Source organism: Chrysoperla carnea, chromosome 3 (genome assembly GCF_905475395.1).
Source record: "Chrysoperla carnea chromosome 3, inChrCarn1.1, whole genome shotgun sequence".
Lineage (NCBI taxonomy): Eukaryota > Metazoa > Arthropoda > Insecta > Neuroptera > Chrysopidae > Chrysoperla > Chrysoperla carnea.
Genome location: NC_058339.1, coordinates 36,283,527 through 36,302,912, shown reverse-complemented (window position 1 = coordinate 36,302,912; position 19,386 = coordinate 36,283,527). Strand labels below are relative to the sequence as shown.

Sequence of the window (19,386 nt, the reverse complement as noted above, 5' to 3'; positions counted from 1 at the left end):
TTATTACATTTCATTAAAATATAACGAGTTGCGTGGTTTTTAATACATCAATCATGCATGTCTAAATACACATACTCAGGGTTGCCAGATCATTTTATTCGGTACGTGTTCCCTTAAAAAAGCGGTAGAAGTGTATTTTTGTCATTTTTATATATAAAATTTTAGAAGTCGTTTTTAACTTACTTCTAATTTTCTTTCTTACTTGTACGATTAAATTTACACACATATCAAGATCCGATGGCAATACAATAATTTAATTTTATTCTTGTATCCTGACCAGGATCAATTGGAACAAGCTTATCTTTATCACTTCCATTTTATTATCTTACAATATTATCATGGACGGTTTAATGGTTACGGGTGATTGAAGTAAAGAAATTATTAAGAAACAATATTTTTTTCTAAATGTAAATTAAAGAGAATATGGTGGCCGGAAGTAAAGTTCTTCTGTCCCACTCTTTAGAGGTAAATCGGAAATGCCTACGTTCGCATGAATATGACTTTGTACACTCAGTCAAACATTTTCCAGTGGCTCCCATAAAAATCTACTTTCGTGGAGTCGATTATTCGACCAAATGATTTATTTCTTACAGTTGTTTATTTTATCTTTAGTTAAAATTTTACTAAATTAAATTTTTGTTTCAGGTAAATATTGGATTATTTGGTTTTGTGTGGCGCATTAAATACTTAGGTAACAGTTCATATTTAAATAATAAGTAATGAAATAATTTTAAGGTTTGCTATTTAGGTTTCAATCACTAATGATTCTTGATAATTAGTTTTTTGAAAGGGAAAGAAAAAAGAGAAACTGTATGGACATATAAGTCTATCGATTGTATATATGTTTACAATTGATAGACTTATATGTCCATATAAAACATAATTATATATGTTTTATTTTGAAAATTTAATACTATTTTGTAATAAATTTAAATAAGTAATTATTTATGTTCATTTATACATTTAAAAAATATTATTTATGCAATTATTTCTTCTCTTATTTTCACTATTTCTAATGCAAGTTTAATTCATTAATATTTTAAATAATTTTAATTTGACTATTGTATTTACATTCACGCCATTGCAAATTAGTCATATTTTATTAAAATAGCTTTTATTAGTTAAAAGCGCTGCGGTCGATTTAGCTGCTCTTGTAACTATAGGTGTAACTGATTGAAAATAATATTGTTTAAATAAATCTTATCAGAAATCGCATTGTAGGCTTGGAGAAACTTAAATATATTTTCCCAAAATAACAATAGGTTTAACCGCCGGCTCCTTATTAATTCCGTGGTAATCGTTTTGTAAAGCAATAAATAAAATTTGTTTCGTGTTAATAAATTTTAATCGCTTAGATAAAAAATTATAAAAATTGATTTTTTTTATTGTCAACCCACGTTTATTATTCATTATAAAAAAATTTATCTCGAAGACACGTTTTAAATAATAACAAAAGTAATTTCTTGCCTATAAGCATAAAAACTTTGTCCATGAACACATATTTGTTTGTAACAAATTATATCAGTTATATAAAATCAAGCAATAAATATGTCGATTACCCATCAAATAACGTCATCATGCATGGTTTCGTAATCATAATAATATGTATATTCATTTACTTATTGACTTTGTGTTTATATTAAGTAATCGGTCAAATGATTCTCAACAGAGTTAACTAAGATACATATTGAATATGTATTGACTTACAATAACTTAACTCAACCTATTCTATTCAACTACCCAAAATTATATTTGCATCACAACAAGTTTACAAATAGAACATATATAATACACCGAGTTTCAAAATTATTGTAGAAGGATATCTGTTATGTTGTTGAGAATTGGTGATTTTTTTTCGCGTCTTATAGAATACTTTTTTCCCCCACTCTTTATATTCATATTAGATATAAATTTTAAAAACATAAACAAATCATTATTTTTATTTTTACTAAATAAAAGTGAATAGACAGTGATTCAGTATACATAAAATACATATAACATTTTGTTTTGCTAAAAGGAAATGGGCAACAATCTTTGAATGCTTATAACTTCGTTTTTTAATCAATATTAGTTTCACTTTCAAATTTTGTCATGGTATCATCAAGTCTAGTTTTACATCTTTCTGAGTAATATGGCAAATTCGACATCAGACAACTTACCGTATTGAGTCGATTATGTCTACAACAATGAAATATATAGAATTGTGCTACAAACAAAGACATGTAACACTAGATAAAACCATGCACTGATAGAACACATGCAAAAAAAATCGAAAAATGGAGTTTCAAAATTCAAAGAAACCTCCAATATATTGTGATTGACTCTTGAATAAAGCGACAACACCACATCTATATAAAATGACTACCAAATGATTTATAATTTATTCGAAAGTTCAATTTAACTGACCTTACTCTGGTGCAGATGGATGAATATAGAATGGATGTTTGGTTCGTTGATCATTGTATTGGCTTGGCTTGTACATATACAATAAATATGTTTAAATACAACTCAATAATATTATTCGTTCAATCAATCACCACTTCAGGATAAATTGATAATTTATTAATACAATTAATAGATTCGATTCTTTTTTTTTTTTTTTTTTTTTTTTTTTTAATAGAATATTAAGATAATCAAAAATAATTTGTATTAGTAAAAAAAAACTGATGCCTTACGGACACGTGTAAAATTTTAATATATTAAATTTTATATTTTGTATTATATTTTGTAATATTACCCACTGATAAAATAGTAAAAGTACTCGCTTTTCTAAATGTCTGAATTTAGCTGTGGCTAAGTCTTTCTGGTATGCCCGGTTATTGCAACAGTTGTTGGCCCAGGCAGTTCTTCGTCATAATATTTTCTCTGAAAAAGAGTAGTAGAAACTGTAGGTTGTCTATTTTTGAGTAATTAAATATAAAAAATTCGAAGAATCAAACTGCCATAAAAAGGTTTAAATATAAAGAAATGTTTGCTTGGCTCTTTGTAAATAGGCTACTTTATGTCTATAAGTGAAACGTCTTATTAGTGGCAGACATTTTTAGTCAATTTAACATCTCTAAAGCCATCTCAACGGGAAACAAATATTCTTATGCAAGGGGTTTGGGGTTTTTGTCTCCAAATTCTTCGTTAGGGTGAAACATTATTAATATTATCGTACTAGTAGTCCGTTATTTTATGAATCTCTTAAGGTCTAGAAATTTGAAACAATATTATTATCCGAGTTACTCTAGGGAATATCCATAAATTAAGTGAAAATTTTTTACATTCAATGTAGACCACTTCTCTCCCTTTCTCCTACGTGAGATTTGTTGAGACCCCCCTTTCCCTTTACGTGAGATTTTTTTTCAGTTTGTTTATATACAAATTTTTACTGAATGCATACGTTTATAAACTGCATTTTTTTTCTACTCTCGAAATAAGCAATTTTAATAATAGCCATGGGATTTTTTTAAGCGGGCAAAATGAACACTCAAAATAATTTCTTTTTATAATGTGCAAAATAATTAATTATCTTGAACCCCCCTCCTCCAAAAGCGTTTTTTTTGAAATTACACTTTTCGAGGTGGTTGATATGATATCTTAAGTTCTACTTGACCCATTGCCTTGAAATTTGGTGGGGGTATTCTTTGTAAATCTTTCTATCGCCTGAACCTTTTTTTTCGACGTCATTTTGTCTTTTTTTTGGTTATCACCCAGGCGGTAGCCGAGTCTTTACTAATTAAGTGTTTTTCAAATTTTTTTATTTCAAATCATTACAAGGGCTAGAATTGTGTCAACCAAAGTGTTTTTTCGTAGCCCACACTTCACCGACACCTATAATTCGATTTTTTTTTTTTTTTTTTTTTTTACAATTGTTTTACTACTACTTATATATTTTTAACATGTCAATAACTATCGTATGGAAAAAATGTTTTTCATTTTTTTATAATCTTAATTTCAAAAATGCCTTTAATTAAGACCTACACCAGAATATTCCCTTAAGAATATGGACTTAATGGGTGTATTTGTTGTGTACTCATATTTTGAAGTAATTTAATATGATAATTTGACTTGATATTTAAAGTAATATGCAGTCATAAAATTTCATTCAAATATAATATTATAATATTGTAATTAAAATAAATTTTGCTTACAATTAATTATCAGAATTACAATTACTTACTTGTTGTGATACCAACATAAGGTCTTACATAATTAATTATTACAACGATATGCATATATCTATTATATACTACTACACATTTATGTAATTAATGTTATGTAAGTGATATATAGTTAATATTTTATGTACTTGGTACATTATTGTACAATTAATAAGTATTGTTTACACAACAGATTTGTTAGTTAGTTTTTAGCTATTCAGAGATTTTGACCTTGATATTTACTACTTATTTTTGTTAGAGCCTAAGTGGTCGAGCGATCTAAGACATTAGACTTTGACGGTTTGTCTACTTTGAAAATTTGCAGTTAGCTTCAACCAGTAGTCTTGTGAAACATTCTTGGAAACATTCAATCTGAGGTCTTGTGAAACATTCAATAGTATTAGAGTATAAAAATTCTAAAAAATACTGACGAAATTTTCGAAAACCAAATAAATGGCATAATTGTGTGATTTGTGGTTTTAAAAACTCTTCTAATTTATGAAAAAAAAAAACAAGTGAAAACAAACAATTGACTGCGTTAATTGTTAAAATTCCATGTATAGACTGTATTGATTACACTGTCACATCACACATACATACATGTCACACATACATAACTGATATTCCCATATAACACATACTATATAAGTTGCGCCTAATTTGCGCTCTCACGGGTAAACACTGATATTAACGAAATAATGTTTTAAACAAAAAGAAATATCTCTGATATTAAACATTTTCTATACAGGGTATTTCAACAATTAAGTCAGTTAATTGTTTTCACTTATGTTTTGAAACTGAATTATTTTTTACTTTTTAGCTCAACTATTTAAAAAAGCGTGCTTTTTAACATTTTTTTAACTATTATTCATTTACATCATATTTAAATAATATATTATCCAGAAGTGTGGAAGTTTGGCAATTGTAATATATCTAAAATATTGGAGTTATAAAGCATAAATGAATTGAGTTAACAATATACATACAATTATTTTAGGAATGTGATACTAGCTCTATACTTTTGCATAATATTCCGTGAAACATGATAAAAGCGGGACATGTTTTCATAGTTTTTAAACTTTAAATTCTATTGAGCTTGTTATGTAAACGAGACTTTATAATAATATGTAATATGCAGCATAGACACATATTATTATGTTACTATGTTTAGCTTTTAGAGTGATGTTAGTGTTAGTTATTGCTGCAATAAACTTGATATATCAAAGTGAATGTATTTATCGTTCTATGAGATTTGTTATTGCCATATACGACAGAATACTTACCTATTCTGCCTATACCTCCTACCTCTCAGACTCTGCTGACTCTGAGCTGAGTGTACATATTATGTGATTAATATAATTTTATCTAATTCAATGCTAAACTTAGAAATATAAAATTGCTATTTTTATAGATACAAGTTGAAGTTTATTATTATTATTTGTAATAAGTATCATGTAGACATCAGTCAAGGATTCCATTTATTTTAATCTTTGTGAAAGATTATTATTGTATGAAATTCAATCTGTTTTAATAGATATTTTAGTTGAAAACCTAGTGGTTTATTTTTGTTTGGTAAAAGTTGTTTATGTAGAACAATTTTTTATGTATTTGTCGTAGATGGATTGCCGAATCAGTTGTTTTACAAAACAGTTATGCAAAAAAAATGAATGGGCCATCAGCTAGATTACCATTGCGATACTTTTGACAAAACTGCTAACCAAGTTTAGACCAAGTAAATAATTTATGTTACAAATATATTAAGCTAAAATTAAATGAATACCTGATGACAATAGAAACCAATGTTTTTTAGGTGACACCTAAATAAAACAATGCCACACAGAAGGTCGATTTCTGGCCGACATTACCACAATCTTAAAAGCCACCAAACGTTTTGTTCAAGATTGGCTACAATACCAGCAACAATTAATTATATAAATAAATGGTTTTAAAATTTTAAATTTGAAGGTTTATCGTCTCTAAATTGGATCTAGAAATGACATTTCCTTGCAATATTTTTGTCAAAAATAATAATATATTTGGAAATAATGTGAATTATAAATTAATTGAATTTATTTATTAAAGAAATATAACCATTACAATCAGATCGATCAACGAGTCTTTGTGTTTCTTGGCTAGTGCGAAACTAGACTGACAAATAGATAATAATAAATACTGTACGCAAACTATTGGTTTTTACTAAACGAATGCTCAAATTGTTCTCTTATCTTCTCTATTTCTCAATCATAGCACAATTAAATTGATATAAAGCAACTACAAACAAATACTTATCAAGATAGATGTTTAAATACTCGTACGAACTTGTCTTGACTCAATGTGACTTCCTGCCCCGCATATCCGATCCGTTGCGCTCTCTCTAATTCGTTCGTAACAGTTCACACAATTGCTATACTAAATGTCAGATAAAACTTGTTGCATTCGACATTGTGAAAATTAAAGACAAAATTGCATAAATAATATTTTTTAAACGTAATTTAACGTAATAACTGATTTAAATTTATTAGATTCAATTAAATTTTTAATGTAAACCATATATACAAACCATAGACTTATATGTCCATCCACAAAATTATATTAAGTAGCGTAACGTTACCATGGAAACGTCTGAAATAAAAATCATGCACGGTGCGAAATGCAATATTCACAATCCAAAGTTAAAATTTTAGGAAATATTATATTTTTTACAATTATAAAATATTTGTAAGACTTTTGAATTGAAATAATATTTTGAACAATGTACTTTACTTTCTAAATTAAATAAAAGTTATTGTCGTGGGAAGCAGAGTTTCATTATACAACGACAGTGAATTACAAGAAAAAAGTTATTTTTATTTTTAGATATCAAGGTTATATATACTAGGATGTGGTTGGTCACAATAATGGGATAAATCAATCAATTGAAAGAAATTGATTAACTAATTGAAATTACCTTCAATTTTATTTTAAAAAGAGTATAAATATAAATGTAGCTGCTTTTATTGTAAAACAAAAATATTGATGAATTTATTATTATAGGGGGTTTTGCTGTTAAATACAGTTTTGGATAAATGTGATGTATATTATTTAAACTAATGATTTCTTTCTCATTATTTTCTAAAAAAAAAAAAGTTTCTATGATGATATACTGGTAGGGCAGATAAAAAATGTCAACCTGTTAAAACGTGTTTCCATGGGTTAAGTAAGTTATTTAATAATGGATTTTCCTTTCTACAAACCGTTGATGATTTGCTTCGTTTTGGTAATCCTTGAGAGAGAGAAAAATCTTTTTTGAAACACTATTGGTATTACAAAAAACATTGGAAACATTGGTATCACAAAAATAAATGTTGAATCATAAAATAATATCGAATTTTGTAGTGATTATTACATAAAAAATATATTTTTCATAAAAAAAGTTTTTTTTTTTTTTATAATACTTGAACATTTATAATAATAATTTTATGAATGTTCTAGTATTATCAAAAAAAACAATAATGTTAAAATTTTGTATTTAATATGAATTTTTTATAACTTTTAATTAGATTTAATGTTAAAATAAAAATTTACATTCCAGGTACTTTAATTAAATAATTTTACTAAAAAGAATTCGTTATATCAATTGTGCAATATTAAATAAACAAGCGAAAATAAACAATTGACTGAGATAATTGTTGAAATACTCTAAGTTGTGCATGGTGTTGACTATAAGATAAAATGGCATACCTAACAACAAATTCGGTTAAATAACCTATCAAAGAAGCTCGTTTAGGAGCTACGATGTCACAAACGAATCCATCAGACCTGATTTTGTGTCTGGGAATTAGTTACTATACTCTGATACATTTCATTTATAGGGTATACAAATTAATTCAATAATAATCAAATTTAAATGATATGAAATTTTAAATAGGCTGCACAAACCAGCATAAAAAATTTAAATGATTGGTGGTCGAAGGTTAAGCGTAGTATTTGACGATTATTCCAGAAAATTCCGAAATGTGTTATCTAGGTCGTGTCTTACAAATTTTTCCTTTACAAAATTCTATAAGCTTAGCTTTTTTTGTGAGAAACCTGACAAATTTTAACTCTGAAAATTTATGGAGTGTAATAATGCGACAATTGAATTAAAAAGCAAAAATCATTTTCTCCGACAAACAAAGTAACGAAATTTTCCTTGCGTTGCTAGAAGAATATAAAATTATATTGGTTATAAAGATATTTGAAATTAATGTTCCTTTGTGTTAAACATTAAAGTATCGCAAAGTTTTCAAATAATTCACTTTAAGTGATGTTTTATTGTTTCGGATTTACGGGGAGTAGAACATTAAAAGTTTATTGAGAGACGGATAAAAAAATTTTTGCATTTTTACACGACGTTGACAAAATGCTCTGATATTTCTAACTGTTCTAAATTGACAATCAAGTTCTACAATTGACTCTAGTCCAAATAATTGTTTTATAGGAGAGTATGTAGTATTTAATTTCACAACCTCCGCAATTTCGTTGTCATGAAGATTTTTATTTTTAATATAAAAATTATTGCATATAGTGTTATCAATTACATGTCTAAGTTATCCTTCACTTAAATATTATATTTTTTGACCTTAAATTAATATTTCTATTATGGTATGAACATTCACCTGATTCAATATATGCACAATTGTTTTTTGTTTTTTTGTCGAATTTAACATTAAATTATTTTTGAATTTTCGTAAATTTGGCAAATAAAAGATTTTGTCACTTCCTTTAATTTAATTTTTACCACAAATGAGAGATAATGTTATGAAATTTTGTGTATTCAAATTCATTTCCAAGTCGAAGCAACCGTCTGAATTTGTATATCATAATAACTGCGATAAATATAAACTAATTTAACTTTTTTTTTGTTTGACTGGTCGTTTTCCCATAAAGCATTCCCTAAATTTTAATAGATTTTATTTAAAGTAAGAATTCATAAAATCGCTAAAAAATTGAAAACTATAATTATAAACAAGATCCAGCTTAAACCGTACAATGAAAAATGCTTGTATTGATAATTATTTGATTTAAACCTTCTGTCTGTAGATAACTTATAACTTAAACTCCTAAATATTTAATGGCACACATACAGGATGACTCGTGATTCAATGGCCATAGCTTAAGAGCGTATTCTTTGGAAAATTTTAAGTTGGCAGTGTTGTATATACTTTTGTCCAAAATGCAATAGTTAAAGAGTTATGTGCACTATTATGTACCCAAAGATAATAGTTTTTTTGTGTTCTTTTATTTTTAAGTTGTAATTTTAATGGCTACGTTTACAACCCAAGAATATAACTCGATATTTACTTTATTTTTCGGATATTGTGACGGAAATACAAAAGCGTCAGTGCGAAAATATCAGCGACGGTTTCCTGATCGAAGAATTTTTAACAAACAAGTGCTTTTAAATGTGCATGGTCTTTAGGTAAAAAAACTTTTCCGTCCAGAAAGAACTTTCCTACGAGGCTATTTTTAATATGATCGAAAATAATCCCAGTAGTGTACGAACAAAAACTTTTAATTAATAAAACATTAAATTACTTTGCACAACAATGTCGTTATTTTATTGGTGAAATTTAATAGTGCACATAATTCCTTAACTATAGGGCTTTGTATAAAAGTATATATAAGGCACATTCGACTATTGTCAAAAGAGTACGCCTTTAAGTTATGGCCATCGAATAACGGGACACCCTGTATATTCAGAAATTGTTTTAATAATTCCTGTCAATTAATTAACCAGTTGCACTCAATTAAATAATATATTGTTATTGGATAGCCCTCGGGATTAAGGATTAAGGATATAAACGTATTACTCAAACAATACCAATGTATTTGCATTGTTATGTTTACCTCATGATTAATGGACGAATTTAGAATACAATTTTGATAAGCATTCAGGGGGCCGTTCCCTCCCTGTTGGTTTTCAGAAAAATTTTCTTTTTGTGGTTTTAGTTAAAGTAAATACTACTTTTAATGTATTAGATTGCCTTGCGGGAAAAAGGTTCGGGACTCTGATCAATTGCTAAAATTTCAATAATTGTCATTCACATTTATTTCGAAAAAAGTAACGATTTAATAGATTTTTTTGTTGCGTCAAGTGGATCTGGACGCCCTTTATACTATCATTAAAAGATACAAAAACTGATACAAAATCTGTAAGTAGCAACAGGATTATTACATATTTCACACGGTTTTATCAAAAAATGAAAACAAAACTTTTCTTACAAAAGCCACAAACAACGGGTGTGTTTGTTTAAAACAAAATAAGATATCGTTACAAAAAATAAAACCAAGGAAATTGTGTACGAAAGCGGAAATAGTTGATGGCAGCGAAACGGGTGGGTATTTAAATTTTCATCCAAAAAGTATAAAAATCAGGTAAATTTAATGATTGAATGATTCTGAGATATCGCAATATTTGGGTAAAGATTACTTTATGTACTCAGTTTTAACGAAATTGGAGTTTAAAAAAATTGTTCGATTTTTTGAAAAGGGGTACGTACCCTTTGAAAAATCGAGAAAAACGCAAAAAATTTTGTTTTGGAATATGATGAAACTCGTTGGATGGGATAATTTTGATCCAAAAAGTATAAAAATCAGGTGAATCAATTTAATGATTGGACCTATAGAAAGTTACAATGTCAGCGAGTATCATGGGCAAGGCAAATCTTCATTTTCAAAAAAAGTTAACCACCGCAAAACTAAAATCTATAAAATTGTGAACAAAAGGGAGGATAAGTGAAGCGGGCGGGTATTTGCTAGTTTAAAATAATTATCAACCTCGCTTATTTTAAAAAAAATCATCCCTTATAGTTTGTACAAAAAAAATACATGTTCCTTAATAAGAAGGTCGAGTTTTTTTTTTATATTGAAATTTTTCAATATTGATGGTAAAATATTATGTTTACACAATAAAAGAGTAAATTGAGAAAAAAAGAGTATCCGGTTTTTGTTTTCTTTTTAATAAATGTTGGAATAAAAACTACCCCCAAGCTTTAAAAGAAAATAAATAGAATGTAATTATTGTGTTCAATGTGTATTATAACGTTCGAACATTGTTTGTATAAAGAGAACGTTCTCGTATTGGTTAGTTTTTGTTTGTAAATATCAAGTATATGCGTTGTAGTTACCTGACGTTATCCGGGAAAGTTGTATATACTAAGGTAATTAGTCGAGTAAATAAACCGAAAAATACTGTAAATTTTGAAAAGCTGTCAGGCAGAACCGATTTAAAAAATTCTTTTTTTCTTCGTAATCCTCAGACCTTGAGGAACATCCATCACCACCAACCTCCGCATTCGTTTAAAAATTTGGGGAGTTTTAACCATCCTAAGAAGACACAATCCAGAATCAAATTCTGAAAAAAAAATTTCGAACTATCAATAATAAAATTGGCAATGAATCCGAAACAAAAAAACCAAAAACTCTGTATGGTTGCTATGGTAAATGGTCTACGGGCAAATTTTCTGGAACTATTTTTCCTTGATGAGGTAGAACCAAATTATCTCCCACGTTATAATGAAATTTTATAAGTTACACTGAGATGAAATTTTGTTTCGAGTCACCTTGGTCTCTCCCTGGTTACTTGGTTTTTAAAAATAGATTATTATTATCCAGTGGCTTTTCTTCTCAGAACGTATATAACGCTTGTTACATCCGGTTGAAAGAAGAGGAAGAAAGAAGCGATGGTTCAGAAACCTTAGGGCTTAGTAATGATGAATTAACAAAATTTATAATTTTTCAAGTTTGATTAATAGTCATTTTTCATATATATTTGTCTTGTGTTTTTTAAGTGAAAATTGTTCAGGTGCCTAGGCCACTTGTTTTTTGGGTTGAGGAAAATCATTGAAGACTCGTCGTCGAAACGAAACAATAAAAATTATAGTTATTCAACCTGCCTGGTAGATCAGAGGTATCGCTGTTGAATTGCCATGCAAAAAGGCTGACTAAAATCAATATTTGATCCTCCCTTGGACGTTTCGTTATTGGAACTTCTTCGACGTCTAAAGATTTTCATAAAATTACAAGAATACTTTAAATATTCAGGTAAAACACTCTAAATCAAGAAATTACTTTCATCTTAAGATTCTTTCGCAATATTTTAGTTTTCTGAAGAAGTCCGAATAAAGAAAGACGACCAACGAATGATCAAAGATTGATTCTAGTTGTTTCATTCTCTATTTCTCTGTGACTTATTCATTTTAAACAATTATTTTTCTGGGCGTAATAATTTAATATTAATTAAAAATTTCAAAAAAATACACAGTTTTTATGCTTGTTTTAAGATTATCTCACGAAACTGAATCCTTAATTTTTACAATAAATTAAATATAACATTGTAGGACTATATTCTGCACACATAAGCAGGCTTACTTGAATACAGGAAGTGAAAAAGGAAAATAAATAAATTGATAATAAAATGAATGAAAAACCGGAAAATAATAAATTAATGAGTTCATACACAAGTAAGTACTGTGTACTTGTAATGAATGGTACAAATAAAACTAGAAGTATACAACCAGAATGTGCATAACGTAACCACTATGGAAAAAAGGTTTACTATTATTATTACCTACATAAATATAGCTTCAAACAAACTCTACATCGGGACATCATATTTTATTTATATGTACATTCTTATATTAAGGACGTTGTTTCGCTACAATTATGCCAAAAAGTTTTGGGAAAGTGCAATAATATGCACGGTAAGAGTAAATGAGTTTGTAGTTTATGATATTTCAGTAAAATGGTTTTGATTTACATGCATATAAACCAATTACGTGCTCCTAGTAAAAAATAGTTAAAAAATTAACTTTACAATATCACGCAATTATTTCTCATACAATATATTGTGCATCAAGAGCTGTTTAAAATTTTATTAATATAGATATCTCTTTTCATCCACCAATACTTTTAATACAGTCATTTCTGTTTAACAATAGAAGTGATTACCTTTGCGTTATTATATCTCTCAATAATGAAGCGGTAAATTATTTTGTTTTTGTAATTCATTAAAAAACTTGTTAAAAACAACGTCAACTTTTCTCTCTATTTTATCCAGACTTTAATTAAATTTATCTCAAGTTAAAGACGCCCAAAAGACTTCACATTTTGATGGTAATTATTGTAATATAATATATGGGCTAATGTCCATAGACAGCAACCTGAAAACTTTATCTGCGGAGGTTTCACACACTATATTCAATGTGTGATAAGTAGTTTACTCTACTATAATTGTTTCTGTTACAGTCACAATACTCTACTACAGCTCATTATTTTTAATTTGTCATTGAAACTATATAAACTATATTGTCATATAAACTATATAGAAACTATGTGGTGAATAATTTCCAATTTTTTTAAATTGTTTTTAATACATGGTGTAGTCAATAGTGGTAACCAGGCCCGACTTTTCCGTTGGACACCTTGGAAAAGTACTCAGGCTGACATAAAAAAAATCTACTTTTATATTCATTAAAATTTTTTTCATAAAGCGAGTTATTCTGCTGTTTCGATACTTTTCTAACATCATGTATATAGTTCTAGTAGAGCATGTATATAGTTCAGTTATTCATAAAGATATTTCTACTAAGCAAAGAAAAATTCTTATTTATATTTTCCTGCCCGCTTCTCTCATGCTTTATGTGTAAAATATGTCAATTTTAATCGCAATTATATCATGCTCGGTGTGCTTAATCGCCTTCAAATTTTAACATAGTTTGTATTGTGCATTTAATTACTTATTGTACAAGTTTTAGTTAATTTCTTAATATATTGCGGAGCAACTACATTAAATTTTGCAGTAAAAATATAATCTTGTAAAATAAAACACTAAAAATAAGAATCTTTGTTAGGTTTTAAGGTAGTACACTCGTTTTTCTATACGTAGAAGCATATAGGCGTATATAGAATTGCTATCCCAAAACGAGGGGACACATTTAAAATATCTATTAACGACAAATTTATTTTATGGTTCTTTATAATAGATAATAAATTTTATATATATGCAAATTTTGTCATTTCGTTAAAAATATTTTCTTTAATCCAAACAATAGGTTTTCTCTCTCTTTAAGAAATTCTCAGGTTTTATATACAGAGTTGTTCAAAAAGATGTTAGAGGAAACTGAAGCTATAATACTTGCAAGAACTATAACTAGCAGACGATCAAGAAGCTTTCAATGATACCTCATTTGTCAAATTATGATAAGTAGTTTTAAAGTTAAGGAAGAGCAAATGAACATACATACCTGCATACATACCGGTCAAAATCATAACCCTCGCCGTAGTCGGATAATAATATGAACTTTTTTTTCAAAACTAATAAATTCATTGCTTTTTCACTAATATTTATTTAAATTGCTTTGTTTTATTTTTAAATAGGAACGATACAATTTCAGAGTTATAAAAACGTTTTAATGTTTTTTTATATATTTTTGGTACCGTAAAAAATATTTATTTTACCGTTAAATTTTTATATTTTCCATATTTTTATATTCAATTTCTGACGATTCTAGATTCGATTTACAAAATAATGTTTTGTACATAATATACTTTTTTTTTAAAAAAAACAACTTTCTAATTTTAAAGTTCCTCTATTTCTCATCAGTTGTGAATGTGCTTTGATCTTAACGATACTTGAAGGTTGTGGTACAAATTCAAGAAATTTAAGTCATCATTGTGATCTTATGAAAAAATAACGTGACTCTCAAAGTAATATCGGTTTTTATTTCTAATTTCGTGTGTAGGGCCTGGCTCTTGATATAAAACTATTAACATTAGAATTAGTCTATTGTTTTTATATCAAGAAATTATATTTTTGATTTCTGTTAAATGTACCCTTCTGTTAAATGTAGGGATGGAAATTATTTTCACATTCTACGCACGATATGATTTCAAACTTTTTAATAGTTAAGTTTACAACTTTTAATAATAAGTTTATACTTTAGGTTTCTCGTGCGTTAGGTATGTGCTGTGTTACTTTTGGCAATTGTCAAGAATTGATAAGTTTATTTTTTGTGTTTTTTTTTTAGTTCATGATTTTTATTCGTTGTATGGGTTATTCTCCAAGGAATTCTTTGTTAGTTTATAAAATATTAAGTCATAATAGGTTGGCTGATAAGTCCCCGGTCTGACACATAAATGGCGTCGCGAGTATTAAATGCATATTATTTTTATATAGTACCAACCTTCAAATGATTCGTGTCAAAATTTGACGTCTGTAAGTCAATTAGTTTGTGAGATAGAGCGTCTTTTGTGAAGCAACTTTTGTTATTGTGAAAAAAATGGAAAAAAAGGAATTTCGTGTTTTGATAAAATACTGTTTTCTGAAGGGAAAAAATACAGTGGAAGCAAAAACTTGGCTTGATAATGAGTTTCCGGACTCTGTATTTTTTCCCTTCAGAAAACAGTATTTTATCAAAACACGAAATTCCATTTTTTCCATTTTTTTCACAATAACAAAAGTTGCTTCACAAAAGACGCTCTATCTCACAAACTAATTGACTTACAGACGTCAAATTTTGACACGAATCATTTGAAGGTTGGTACTATATAAAAATAATATGCATTTAATACTAGCGACGCCATTTATGTGTCAGACCGGGGACTTATCAGCCAACCTGTTAAAATACAAGCGTATTGCGTATATACATTTTTTCATCTTGAGGTTTTATTTTTTCAAAGACAGATTGTTTGTGATTATCCTGCATTGAGTGTTTCAGTGTTTTTTGTTGATGAACTACACTTTGTTAATCCTAAATTTTTACAGGACATTTGACGACCAAGTGAGTAGTTCTCGAGATAACGATAAAGATTTAATTTCTAAAGTATAGGGCTTTCATATAAGATTTCGGGCAATATCAGAGAAAATGCTTGACGAAAAGCGATTTATCTAATAGTAAAATAAATTTCATGATCGGAACTTTAAGGTCCTAATATTTTAAGAGAATTAAACAGTCGATTGCAAAATTTTTAATTTTTTGATTAATTGTGTAAACAACAAAAATTTTGAAATCTTTAAAATCTTGAAAATTTTAAATTGCAATATTTCCAAAAATATATTTATTACTAAAACTTGTTGATCATATTGCCAGTGCCTAAATAAAGTTAATTGGAAAACGGTAATCAATAATTTTAGTTCCCGTGGTAAATTCATCAGTTTTTGTACAGAATAAAAAGAAAAGTTCGAGAAACTTTGTTTTCATTATAACTCAATTTTCATGCAAATGATTTGAAATCTAGTTTTCAAGGTCTTTTATAGTACTTTAAAAAGTGTAAGATATACTTTGTTTCAAAAAACGCCAAATTTTTCAATTATTTGACGTTAAATACTCCGAATTTCAATTGCCAATAGCTCGGAAAGTATTGACTTTTCCAAATTTGTGTCAACGAAACTTTTTGCTCGATTGTCATTTTTTGCATAAATTTTACTGCTTGTCACGCGGACTTCAACTTGGCACAAATTTTCGAGTTGACTTAAACACACTGTACAATTGATATCCATTAAAGAATGTATACAATAGAGAATTATTATAACAAATATGTTGTGATAAATAATATAAAATAACATTTTTGAATATTTATATATAATAGATTTTAAGGACTTTATATACTACTAAAATAAATATTTTTTAGGCTTTATGGAAGAGAATATGTATGCTATAGGCAATAATAAAATTTTATGTTCACCAAAAATATGAATAATATTTTCTAATATGGCGTGCTCTACTAACTAGTAGTACAAAATTATGATTTGTTGTTATTTCTATTATTATTTACAATGTTATTTTTAACCACAAATATGTAAATAAAATAACATTTGCTTTTCTGTTTTTCAATGCTGTTTCGAAAAGTTTTATAATGTTATTTCATTGGTAGAATGAATGGAACGAAAATGTTTTTTTAATTATTTATGACTTTAATCAAAGTAAAAAGAATTTTAGTGTGCTTATATAGTACGGGCTTGTTTTTATTTTGTAAATAAATAACAACGATTAAACCGAAATATTCTTGTGCTTGAAAGAGTAAAGGATTTGGATGTTTCTTGCTTAACGATTCCTTTATTCCATTCTCCACCAATAATTTTTAACAGGGATATAACAGTCAACTCATTAGACATTGAAGTACTACTATCACAATTTTCGTTCAAAAAGAACTACCTCCCAATTCTTCGTCTTAGAAGAGTTGCCAAAATATAGGTACCTTGGTTGCAAATTCAGTATAAATTGGTTCTACAAATTTAACAGGGTTGTACACTGTACACCATATAACTCCCAGTTTCAAACAGCCAAAGTTGCCATTCCACCCAAAATGAAAACAATTTCTTACTTTCATCGCATTGAAAACAAAAAGAACATTTTCTCAAAAGTTTTTTTTCCGCACCTGAACAGAAGTCGATTTCATTTTTCACCAAATTTTCGTAGAAAATTTCGAATATTTGGAAGTATTACTCGAATAAAACTGATTTCAAAAGAAGGGTCCATATGGCTTATAGAATCCTCCGTACGATGTTTTATCCATTGATTATTTTCTATGCCATGTCGAAAATGTATACCCGTGCGTATAAACACGTAAATAGATATTTGGTAAGGCTAAACAAGTGATAGTGAAAATAAGAAAAGGGATATCGCTATTAAAATGAAAATCAAATAGATCTGGTACAAGATTGCTGCAAGCCGAGGAGGCAAGTATCAAATAGCAGAATACGCTCGGGGGCTAAACCAGCCATAAAATGTGATATCATATCTCTGAGTGAGATATAAATCTTGTAATCTTTTTTTTTGTCACAAAGAAAGTGTAAATTTTTTTTAAAATAAAATTTAGAATTTATAAAATTTAGAAATGACACTGTAAAAATTACCCACTGAATTGAAGTAAATATTTTTAAATGTTTACTTCAATTCTTGATATTGATATTCTTATATCAAGAAAATATTTACTTGCTACTATGTCAAGACGATTTTTTTTTCGCAACCAGTATTTCTTTTAAAATGAGAGTATAATTTTGAAACGGTATCTTATAAAAATTTTAAATTCCTTTTATTTACTTATTCGTTCAAATTGAAAGTATATCATTCTTCTTTCTTTTAAAATTTTGTAAATATTTTCTTCATGTTAGCTCTCAGCTTCCTCACTTCTTTAACTTTTTAATTACATTTTACAAATTTTCACTTGGATTAATTCGAAAATACTCACATAAACACAGTCAGTTTATTTGATGATGTAAAATTCTTTGAATTCATCTATCTATATGATCTTGGAATTTGTATATTATAAAATTTTAATATACTTACTATATATACCTGCCTACTTCATAGTAAGGAGTAAAAGCGTTAAAGAAGTTTGTAAAGGAAGATATATTGAGGAAAATGATAATATATATTTTCCAATTTCTTTCAAAATTGTATTTATATATAAATTTTACATCTGTATAGTTCTGATAGATATTCACTTTTACAAATAGTTGACTTTGACAATGTGGTTTAATGCCAAAGGGTTCGTTGTTTGAATTTGAACTTTTGTTTTATAAGATCGAAGTTTGTTATTTATGAACAAATTATAAAAAAGTTAAAAAATGAATTGTTCGTTAGTATGAAAGGGTTAAAAATGGCCCAAGGGTCGAGGTCCAAGCCAGGCCGCAGACCGTTTGTATGAACAAGACATGAAACTAAAGTTTGTATTAAGCCGGTGGAGTAAGTGGGGCTACGCATCGTATAATTATTAATGAATTAGATTAATTACGATTCATAATCGGTGTTCAAAATTTATAGTTAAATAAATTGTTGGTGAAACGAAGATCACGGGGCCCATCTGGTTTCTGATACATGTTGACGCAAAACTATTTTGATCTAACATTTTTTGTAAATTACAATTTAAAACCTCTATATTCAAATAAACATACCCGGTAAAAAATGCATGTCGTTTACAACAATGCTGGTTTGGTATAGGGACAGATACATATACTATCTATATTGACATAAGTAATATAACAGTATTGAATAAAGCATCCATCAGAAGTATGGTGGGTATCACCAACCAGTATGGGCATAACTAATGATAATAATGTTACTATTCCCTCAATACAGTATACAGTATGACGTTCACACTGATAATAACATATTGATATCTACAGTAAATTTCTTACCGTGTAGATAACTTAAAATTTGAGTGCACTTTCTCTTTTTAAAGCAATAAATAGCAATATTATTCGACACGATTTTTATAT

The 19,386-nt window shown here is 27.7% G+C and overlaps 1 protein-coding gene across 1 annotated transcript in view; it reads left to right on the top strand.

Annotated features, from left to right (window-relative positions):
* Positions 1 to 672: 672 nt before the first annotated feature.
* The window catches only part of LOC123295290 (protein-tyrosine sulfotransferase), a 226,710-nt gene continuing 207,996 nt past the window's right edge, over positions 673 to 19,386 (top strand). Inside the window, exon 1 of the mRNA XM_044876580.1 lies at positions 673 to 691. The gene's annotated coding sequence lies outside the window, so the exon portion shown is untranslated. The remainder of the gene's footprint in view (positions 692 to 19,386) is intronic.